The following is an 11,335-nucleotide window of genomic DNA, read 5'->3' as shown; positions in this document are numbered from 1 at the left end:
TATATAGTTGGCTGCCTGTGTGGGTTTCCTTTAGAATAAATAGCTAGTTGTGGATTTATTGGGTCAGAATGTCCACATTTAACATTTTGAGAAATTATTGTACTGATTTATGACTCCATTAATATTAATAGAGTGCCTGTTTGCCTACATTCCCAAAACCCTGAGTCCTTAAATATTTTTGCCACTCTGACAGGCAAAATTTACCTTTCTTTTATTATTGATGAGGAACATCTTTGTTTACTGGCCATTTGCATTTCCTGTTGTGAATTGCCCATTTTTCCTTCTTTAATTATGAAAATTACTATCCTTGTACAGAACAAATGATACCCAAAAGAACAGACTCTTTTCTCCAGCACTTCACATACCACTGCCCACAGTTGAGTATACATTCATGTAGCCCTATCCATATGAATATATGTACAAATGATGTCTTTATGTAAGATGATATCTGTGTACTGCTCTGCAGCTTGCTATTTTGTCTCAAAAGCATCACAAGGTCTTTAATAGTTAATAGGATTTAGTACTATGAAAATACCATTATATGTCCCCTTATTTTTTTTTCTCTTGCTATTACATTGCCAAAGTAAACATCTTTTTTATATATCCTTATGCGTGTGTGTGACTATCTCTAGGATAGAGTCATATATGGTCGATTGTTGGGTCAAAGGGTGTGCTCTCTGATAGACCCACCTTAGCCTTCCCATAGGCCTTTCACCAAGTGAATGGAAAGTGCCCATGTCCCCATATAGCCTTACCAACACTTGATAATTTTTATCTGAAGGGCAAAAAAGATTTTGTGTTTCCCTGATTAATAGTGTTGTTAAGGTTATTTTCATGTTTATTGGCCATCTGTAGTTCTATCATGGATTGTTTGTATCCTTGACCAGCTTTTCTATTGGCTTATATTGGATATGTTGTTTTTGTTTGTTCAGTATCTCTTTCCCCATCTTTTGGTAACAAAATCCATATTTATTATGGAGAACCCATTCCCTGTGGCTTAGGTGAGTACGTGGCCACATCTGGCCTTCCCCTCAGTCCCACAGTTCCTTAGCCGCAGTGATTAAAGAATGGGCTTGTAACTTAAGCCAGGCTAAAGAGCCCTCTGTAGAACTTCTGTGGGAACTATTGGAATGAAGGCTCTATAGAGATCCCACCAATTATGGACTATGTAGGCCTGAATTTGTACCATGTGGAGAGAGTATGGGGAGAAACTCAGAGGCTAGCAGAAAGTAACAAGAACTAAGTTATGATGCCATTTTTCTGGAGGCCCTATCCAGCTGTGCCTAAAGCCTGCCCTACCTCTGAACTTAAAAGTTTTGTGAACCAATAAAGTCCCTTTCTTGTTTAAGATAATTGGGTTTCTGTCCTGATTAATATAGGTTATTTGTATTTTCATATTGGTTTGTAGAAAACCTTGAAATTTTAATTCTAGTCTTGCAGTTTATGCATTATATAGGTTAATAAAATTAGCATAGCCTTCCATGATTTGGCCTCTGCCATTATTCCACTCTCTATGCCACACAGCACACACATACACTTTATATTCCAATAATAAAATTGGTGGTGGGAATGTCTGGATGAACAGTTTTCACAATGTCTTTGGCATTTCTCTTCCATCCTTCCTACATACAGATTCATTAACCTGGCGCTCAGACTGGAGATTACACTGCTGAATCTATGCTGTACCCACCTCCAACCATTGCTCTTGGGGCCCTCCCCTCAAGCATCCCCTTTATGTGACACTTTTGGTGGTAGAAAAAAAAATACTGTGTCATATGAGTGGTAAAGGAGAAAATAAGGGATACAAAACATCAAGGAGAAAAGGGATTGCAACCTAGGTTGTCCAGGAAGGTTTCACTGAGGAAGTGAAATTGGGGAAAAGATGTGTATGAGGAAGCAAGCCATGAGACCCAGGGAACATATTCCAGGCATGGGAACAGTAAATACAAATAAGCTGTGGTGGGGAGAATGCCTGATTTGTTCAAAAAACAGCAAGAATGCTGGTGTGGCTGGAGCAGAGTGAACATGGTAGAAAGCAGTGGATGAAACCTGAGGGTGAAATTTGATCTGGCAGGGCCAGATCATGGAAGACCTGGTTAGTCATTGGTAGGACTATGACTTTTACTTTGATGGGAAACCATTAGAGGTTTTGGCCAAAGGAATGACATACTGCAGAGAAGAGAACAAAAGTGTCCAGCTACCTTTCCTTAAATTCTTATAAATGTCTCTACATATTTTCTTTATGAAGTAAGTTTTGAGATAGAAATCACCTGAGCCCACAATTCTAGTAATATTCCATTAACACTTTAATGTTCTCTATACACCTATATAAATGGTTCTATATACCTATCCCCATCTATACCTGTGACACTTACAACAGAAATTTAGAAAACAGTAAATTAAGTGTCAGCATTTTGGTTTGGTTTGTTAAATTTAATGCCTGCCTTCCTCTTTACTTTGGAGGGACTACCTGAGGCTAACCTCTCCACTGAATCTAAGCCGTCCTCTTAGACCATTCAAAGGCACACACCAGTAAGCCTCAGCTCTCATACTTCTTTTTTTTTATCTTGGATTTTTTTTAATAAGCATGCAAATTTATCAAACATACAAATCCTTCAGGCCAAGATGACTAGATCTAACTTGCCTGAACAAATAAAATATCAGATAAAATATATCCAACAAAAGCAAAGGATGGGATCCCTGAGAGATGGGAAACAAATGAAGGAAACTTGGGTTTTCTCCATTTGCTACCTGGAAAGAATTTCTAGGCTACAGCAGAGAGAGGGAGAACTCAAGCAAAGCCTGGCAGTCTCCGTAAGTTGAGAAGAGGGAGCAAGGGGTCCTGAAAGGCCAAAGTGGTTATCTTTTGCAAGGTAGTGTATCAGCAAAGAGAGAACTAAACAGAGCACTGGAGAGCTGCAGAGGCTCCCTCTCAAGTACTCAATTGAGGACTGATAAGCACATGTTTGTAGGGAAAGTACCTGAGGTGGGGGAAAGAATTATCCAAAAAGATTGCAGGAAAAAGATCACTGGGACTCACATAGGTACAGGAACAGTACCATCAGCCACAGTAGGAAACATCGTCATTCACAGGGCTTCGGTAAAAGCACTGTTCTCAAACAAGGGCAGTTTTGCCCCCCAGGAGACATTTTTGGCTGTCAGAACCAGAGATGAGCTCTGCTGGCATCTAGTGGGTAGGAGATAGAGATAGCTCTAAATATCCTACAGTGCATAACACCTAGCTCTAAATATCAGTCCTGCTGAGGCTGAGAAACTTGGGATTTGTATAGTAAGAAGGGTCTTCTTTTTTTTTCCTTCGTCGGTAAAAATGAACCCTAGACAAAACACTACCTAAAAGACACTTTAATAGCAAGATGTGAGAGGATAAAGCTGTGTCCAAGTAATTTAAACACATTCCAGAACAAAGCTCAAGAATATGTATATTAACAATATCCAGCAACCACCCACCAAGACATGATATACAATGGCATCTAATAAAAAATTATGTCACGCAAAGAAGCAGGAAAAGTATAACTTCTAGTAAGAAAAATTCCATCAAATTGACCCAAAAATATAACAAAAGAATTAGTAGACAGGCACATTAAAACAAAGATTGTAACTACATTCTATGTGATCAAGAAGCTAGTAGAAATACTGAACATGTTCAGTAAAGACATTTAAAGAATAAAACAACCAAATTAAACTTCTAGAGAGGAAAACTACAATGAGATTTTTTAGAAAATGCACTGTAGATTAAACACAATAGAAGAAAAACAAGAAAAGAAAGGTAGATAAGACATAGCAATAGAAACTATCCAGAATGACAGAGGAAAGAAAACACAGAAAAATGAACAGAGCATCAATAAGCTGTGGCACAGCTAATACATATATATATATATATATATATATATATATATATATATATATATATATAAAAAATATATATTTATACAAAGCCTAATATATATGATTATAGAGTCCCTGAAAGTGGGGGGAGAGAGGAGGAATAGAGGAATATTAAAAAAAATAATCTATAGAATGCAGTGCTCACAGAGAAATTTATAGCAATAAAACATTTATATTAGAAAAAAAGTCTCAATCCAATTACTTCAGCTTTCACAAGAAGTCAGAATAAGACAAACCCAAAATGAAGAGAAGAAAGGAAATAAAGATTAGATTGGAAATCAACAAAACAGAAAATAGGAAAACAAAAGAAAAATCACTTTCTATATTCTATTTAAATCAAAGGCTAACTTTAAAAAAAATTAATAAAATTGAGAAACTTCTAACTAGACTGATCAGGAAAAAAAAGATACATATTATATCAGAAATGAGTTGTGAAATTACTATGTATTATATAAATTCTTCTCCACATAAAAAGTTTCAGTCAAGTTTGCTAACCTCCATATTGCTGAATCCAGTACTCATTTATGAGACCTCTTGCTGAGGCATTAGCCATATTTTTACGTAACTGACATTTTCATTTGGCTTCAAGAACAACACACATTGTTGTTTCTCTACTTCATGGGACATTTCTTCTCAGTGTCAATGCTGGTATTTTTATTTCCTCCTCTCTCCGGACTTCTATATATTGGAATCCTTGAGGAATCAGTGTTTAGATCTCTCTTCTACCTATATTCACTTCCTAGGTGATATCCTCTGGTCTTAGATCTTTAAATACTACCTACAACTCCAAAATCTGTGTATCAGCTTATACCTCTTCTCTGAACTACAGGCTCATATATCCCTTTGCCTACCAGACTTCTCTACTTTGATGCCTGCTGTAGTCTGGGTCCCTAAGAAAACAGAGGGGATGTGATCCCAGAAGAGGAAGATAGGGTAAATGGGAGGTGAAGCAGGGAAGGAGGGAGAACAAATACAAGTAGGTGTTAGCTGGCTGCAGCTTAAGCACAGCTGTTTGCTTAGTCTTCCTGACCATTTTCAGAGCACAAGTGTGGTTTGAACCACTTCATCTCACCCCACCATGGAGTAGGAGGTGGGAAAATACTTTTCAGCAGACACCCCTCTCCCTCTGGTCAGTTTCCACCACAGAGCCTCAAGTCCTCCACACTTCCAGGTGGTACTATTCGGCCCCTCCAGCAGCAACCACTAGGAAATCAGGCTCCAAGACAACACAGGAGTGGCAGGCCAGAGATCAAGCAGGAGTCAGTTGCTTCCTCTATGTGCAGATGGGCCTGCAAACTCAAGGGTGGATCTTTTTAGAGGGTTATCGGCATAAGTAGAAACCCTGGCCCTGCAAATAGTAGGAGGCTTATAAACAGGGTTTGGGACAATGACTACTTAGGCATCTTAAACCTAATATGCTCCAAATAAGCTTTTAATTTCTCCCTAAATATATTCTTCTTATAGTCTTCTTCATCTTAGAAAGTAGCAGTTTTGCTCAGGCCACTAGCTTCTCTTCTTCCCTGCCTGCCCTACTTCAGTTAGTTCTCAACACAGCAGCCAAATCATACAAGTCAGACTATGTCACGTCTCTGCTCAAAATCCTCTTCCTTTTTGCTCTACAAAAACATCAAAAGGGCATTGTGTCTGCAACTTATTCTTAATTCAGAAAAAACTTACATAGCTAGATATAGATATATCTGGCGATAGATAAGAGTAGGTAGCAAATGTGATAAAATGTCAACATTTGGGGAATCTGGGTGAAGAGTATGTAGGAATTCTTTGTACTATATCCTCGCAACTTTTTATTAAGTTTGAAATTATGTCAAAATTAAAAGTTAAAGAAAATAGCCTAGGAAAGGAGAAATTGAGTAACTAAAGGAAAATCAGAAGTAGATGCTATTATTGATAAAGCTTGGGCCTTTAAGAAAAGGAGTTGTAAAGAGGCACTATTAAGAAAGCAATTATAAACACCCACTTGTAACCCCAAGAGGAGGGAGTTCCCAGCTGTGGGCAAGTTTGCTATGAATTCTATGAGCTCCAATAATGACAATGGAATGTTGGGGGTTAAAAGGGGCTCATACTATGCTTTATTCTCATGATGGCAGGTCAAGGGATAGAATTCCATCCACCCATCTCTGGCTGGGCTCCAGCCTCCGCTCCCAGGTGCTGCCTCTGCTCTAGGCGCCACAGTCCTTGCCTTCTTCTGTAGGCTGCCTTCTCTCTTCCTAGCATAGGGCTCTGTGGCTTCTCTCTGCTCCTAGCACCAGGTGGACCTCTGTGGATGGGTCTCTATGGTGACTGGCTGATGCCCCAACCATATATGTCCAGACACTTGTTTTTTCCCTTTCCACCCCTTCCCACATGCTGATACTTCCAAGACGACTGTTCACCTGGGAAGCAATATCAGCAGTAAAAAGCTTATTGCCAAGAGGTAGGCAAGCAAGGTGCCTATGCAGCAGGCTAATTATTATCTCATGGCTTATACAATGGGCAATGTTAGAATCAGATGAGAATTCTAGCTATGAAATTTCCATTTTCCCTACACCACTAGAGCCATAATTTAAAATGATGATGTAGAGCTATGTTTACAGATATGTGAAATGTTTATGATACAACAATAGAAGAAAATTTAATTTACCATTATCTATCATTTTTGGAAAAAAGTACACAAATATATACGTAGAATGCCATACATCAAAATACTAAGTTTGTTAAATAGTCTTCTGGAGATAAGTGACTTCTATCTTAATTTTCTTACATTATTACCTTTTTTTTTTTTTTACAATAAGCTAGCAGCACACTCTTAATCAGGAAAAAAACCCAAAAAAGTTTTGAAAATTTCTCATTTAGATCAGGGGTCAGCAAACATTTTCTGTAAAGGACCAGATAGAAGTATTTTCAGCTTTGCAGGCTGTACAGTTTCTGATGCAACTATGCAACTCTACCATTACAGCAGAAAGCACCCTGAGATAACACACGAATGGCTGTGTTCCATTAAAACTTTACTTATAAAAACATGTGGCTCACTGGCCTTCTTCCCGTAGTTTGCTCACCCCTGATTTAGAGGGACACCTTTTTAGCTTACAGGGAAGGAATGTTCTCATTCCTAAGGAGCGTCCTGTGGAGGACAGTGGGGGAACTCCACTGGCCCCATGCAAAATCATGGAGTAAGCAGACTAAATGAAATTCAATGAAAACATTTAAACAAAACCACATTTGTATACAAATAAACACCTTGTCTAGAGAAGTGTAGTAAGTGATACATATGCATTGTAAGAGATTGTAGATACTTAGATTCAGTAGACCAGAGAACTGGATCCCAACTGTTGGAAAGAGATTCCTTTTACTCTGCCCGGGAAGCTCAGCTGCAGCTCCTGGACGGTGTGATCAAAGGCCTGAAGGGTGTTCTAAGGAGATGTGGAAAGACAGATGTGCCAAAATCCTTGGGAAAGCTAAGGCTCCTCCTGGTTTTGTTCCAGGAAGGAAATCTTCCATTGTAAAGAGCATAATCCATAGCTTCCATAAAATTAGTTGAGTAGTGACTGTCTTTTCCTATTACCTTGAAGAGATTGTGTGAAACTGGTTTTAATGTCTGCAAGTAATCCCCACTGAGATATCTGGCCTGGAATATTCTTTATAGGAAAAATTTAGATTACAGATAATTTCCTTAATAGACCCAGCACTAGATTACAGATAATTTCCTTAATAGACCCAGCACTATTCAAATTTTATATTTCTTCTTGTGTTGATTTTGGATAAATTTTTAAATTTTTACAATAAAATTAATCACATCTATTGTATTAGATCTGTAATGGCTGTAGATCTGTGCTGATGGACACTTTTGCATTCCTTACATTGACAATTGGTTTTTCCTTTTTTTTTCCTTGAAAAGTTTTGCTGGGGGTGTTACCAGTTTTATTATTTTCAAAAAATGAACTTTTGGCTTTATTTTTTTTAATGTTTGCTTTCTATTTCATTGATTCATATTCTACTATTTCCTTCCTTCTGCTTTTTTTTTTTTTTAAAGAAAGTGTTTATTTCCCATCATGGTTATTTTTCTTTTCTGTGTAAGAGTGTAGAAGAATGGCTTAAAACCACTCAACGGTTGCTACTCATTCAGTGGACTCAGCAGTGGGAGCTGCAGAACAGTCTTCATAGGCAGGCTGAGCACTCCAGTCTCTGAAAGCAGAGAACTGCTGAAACTGCTGGAAAGGCACAGGTAGTCAGTTCACCCTGAAATTCCCCCTAGGTCACAGACTTTTCAGTAGTGGCCTGCTCTTTCTCTTCAAACTCTTCAGGATCTCTGGAGAAGTAGAGATCAGGCATGACCGCCCATGGGTGCTCATGGGAGAGTGCCATGCATGCACAGGACTTTCTGGTCCAGCATCCCACTGTGTAAGCTTCCTTGTTGCACAGGTTGGCAATGCCCATATAGTGCAGAAGTGAGTCTGTGTTGCACAGAGTACTGGTAAGCAGGTTAACAGAGACACCTCTATGAGAGACTAGTGGTAAGCTCTGGGATCACTAACCACCAGAAATCTCTGCTTCTGGAAGGCTGTCTGGATCTGGTTAGAGAAGGTTCCCAAAGTGAAGTAGCCAGCAATGGGAGTAGCTCCAGGGGCAAGACAAACTTCAGCACAGCTTGTTGGCCAGTATTCCTGGAGGATATGGCACTGACATCAGTTGGGGTTCAATAGCAGCAATGGCATAAGCTGCCAGCAGAAGCTTCTCACAGGTTCTCTTCAGATTTATGATGTAGATGCCACTGTTTTCCTTTACTGTTCCATTCAGAAGTCAGGGTTGGTGCCACCCAAGAGGGTTCCCTCTGTAAGGAATTTGAGGACATCATCATCTTTCATTTGTGGGGTATTGTGAAAGTTTCTCTTTGAGCTACAGTGGGAATCTGGAACAACACCATATAGATCTTTCTCTACTTTCCTTCTTTAGATTTACCTCCTATTTTTTTTTAACTTCTTGTGATAGATACTTTAAGCATTGAATCTTAGCCTTTTCTTTCCTAATACATGCACTGGACACTGTAAACTTCTCTTTTAATCAGGGCTTTAGCTATATCCCACAATTTTCACTATTGCAGGTAAAAATATTTTCTAATTTCCATTGTGCTTGCTTCTTTTATCCATGGGTGATTTAAGCTGCTTTTCCTAATTTCCAAACGTTTGGGGTTTTTTTTGTGTGTGTGTGCACTGATTTCTAGCTAATTTTATTGTTGGCTGGCTAGGACTTCAAGTACTATGTTAAAGTGGTGAAAGCAGCCATTCCTGTCTTGTTCTTAATCAGAGGGAAAGCTTTCAGTCTTTCACCACTGAGTATGATGTTAACTGTGGATTTTACATTTATAGTCCTTATGTTGAGGCACTTTCTTTCTATTCCTAGTTTGTTGACTGGTTTCTTTTTTTTTAATCATAAAATGTATTTTGTCAAAAATTTTTTCTGCATCAGTTGAGATGATCATGTGGTTTTCATCCTTCATTCTGTTAATATGGTGCATTACATTGATTTCATTATGTTGAATCATCCTTGCATTTCAGAAATAAATCCCTGTTGGTCATGGTGTATAATCCTTTTAATATGCTGTTGAATACTTCTGCTTGTATTTTGTTGAGGATTTTTGCATCAATATTGATAGGAGATATTGGTTTGTAATTTTCTTGTAGTATCTTTGTGTGATCAGATATCTTTGATATCAGGTTAATGTCAACCTCAGAATGAGTTTAGGAGTGTTTCCTCCTCTTCAGTTTTTTGGAGGAGTTTGAGAAGGATTGGTGTTTCTACTTTAAATGTTTGGTATAATTCACCACTAAAGCCATCTGGTTCTGGGATTTTCTTTTTTGGGTGGTTTTGATTACTGATTAAATCTAACTATAGGTATGCTCATTTTTTCATGATTCATTTGTTAGGTTGTATGGTTCTAGGAATTTGTCCATTTGATCTAGGTTATCCAATTTGTTGGTATATAACTGTTCCTGGTATTGTCTTATAATCCTTTTTATTTCTGTAATATTGACAGTAATATGCCCTCTTTCATTTTTTAAATTTTGGAATCTTTAATGTACAATTACATGAGCAACACTATTGTTACTAGACTCCCCCCATTATCAAGTCCCCACCACATACCCCATTACAGTCACTGTCTATCAGCATAGTAAGATGCTATAGAATCACTACTTGTCTTCTCTGTGTTGTACTGCCATCCCCTCTTTCATATATATATATTTTTTGAGAGGGCATCTCTCATATTTATTGATCAAGTGGTTGTTAACAACAATAAAATTCTGTATAGGGGACTCAATGCACAATCATTAATCAACCCCAAGCCTATTTCTCAACAGTCTCCAATCTTCTGAAGCATAACGAACAAGTTCTTACATGGTGAACAAGTTCTTACATAGTGAGTAAGTTCTTACACTGTGAACAGTCCAAGGGCAGTCATATCACAGAAACTTTCGGTTTTGATCACACATCATGAACTATAAACAATCAAGTCAGATATGATTATTCATTGGATTTTTATACTTGATTTATATGTGAATCCCACATTTCTCCCTTATTATTATTATTATTATTATTTTAAATAAAATGCTGAAGTAGTAGGTAGATGCAAGATAAAGGTAGAAAACATAATTTAGTGCTGTAAGAGGGCAAATGTAGAAGATCAGGTCTGTGCCTATAGACTAAGTATTAATCCAAGCTAGACAAGGGCAACAAAACATCCATGGATGCAGAAGATTTCTCTCAAAACAGGGGGGGTGAAGTTCTAAGCCTCCCCTCTGTTGATCCCCAATTTCTCTCCTGATGGCCCCCCTGCGACTGTGCCTGTCTTAGGTTGTTCCTCCCTTGAGGAATCTTACCCGTCTCTGGATCCCTCTTTCATTTTTTTTTTTTTTTTTTGTGAGGGCATCTCTCATATTTATTGATCAAATGGTTATTAACAATAATAAAATTCTGTATAGGGGAGTCAATGCTCAATGCACAATCATTAATCCACCCCAAGCCTAATTTTCATCAGTCTCCAATCTTCTGAGGCATAACAAACAAGTTCTTACATGGAGAACAAATTCTTACATAGTGAATAAGTTCTTACATGGTGAACAGTACAAGGGCAATCATCACAGAAACCTTCGGTTTTGCTCATGCATTATGAACTATAAACAGTCAGTTCAAATATGAATACTCATTTGATTTTTATACTTGATTTATATGTGGATACCACATTTCTCTCTTTATTATTATTATTTTTAATAAAATGCTGAAGTGGTAGGTAGATACAAGATAAAGGTAGAAAACAGTTTAGTGTTGTAAGAGAGCAAATGTAGATGATCAGGTGTGTGCCTGTAGACTATGTGTTAATCCAAGCTAGACAAGGGCAATAAAACATCCACGTGTGCAGAAGATTTCTCTCAGAACAGGG

General features: G+C 37.9%; 1 pseudogene; it reads right to left on the bottom strand.

Moving 5' to 3' along the window:
- Positions 1 to 3,925: 3,925 nt before the first annotated feature.
- LOC130684142 (40S ribosomal protein SA-like) lies at positions 3,926 to 10,768 on the bottom strand (annotated as a pseudogene).
- Between the last annotated feature and the right edge of the window lie 567 nt (positions 10,769 to 11,335).

This window comes from Manis pentadactyla, chromosome 6 (assembly GCF_030020395.1).
Source record: "Manis pentadactyla isolate mManPen7 chromosome 6, mManPen7.hap1, whole genome shotgun sequence".
NCBI lineage: Eukaryota > Metazoa > Chordata > Mammalia > Pholidota > Manidae > Manis > Manis pentadactyla.
This window is presented reverse-complemented; position numbering and strand designations above follow the sequence as displayed.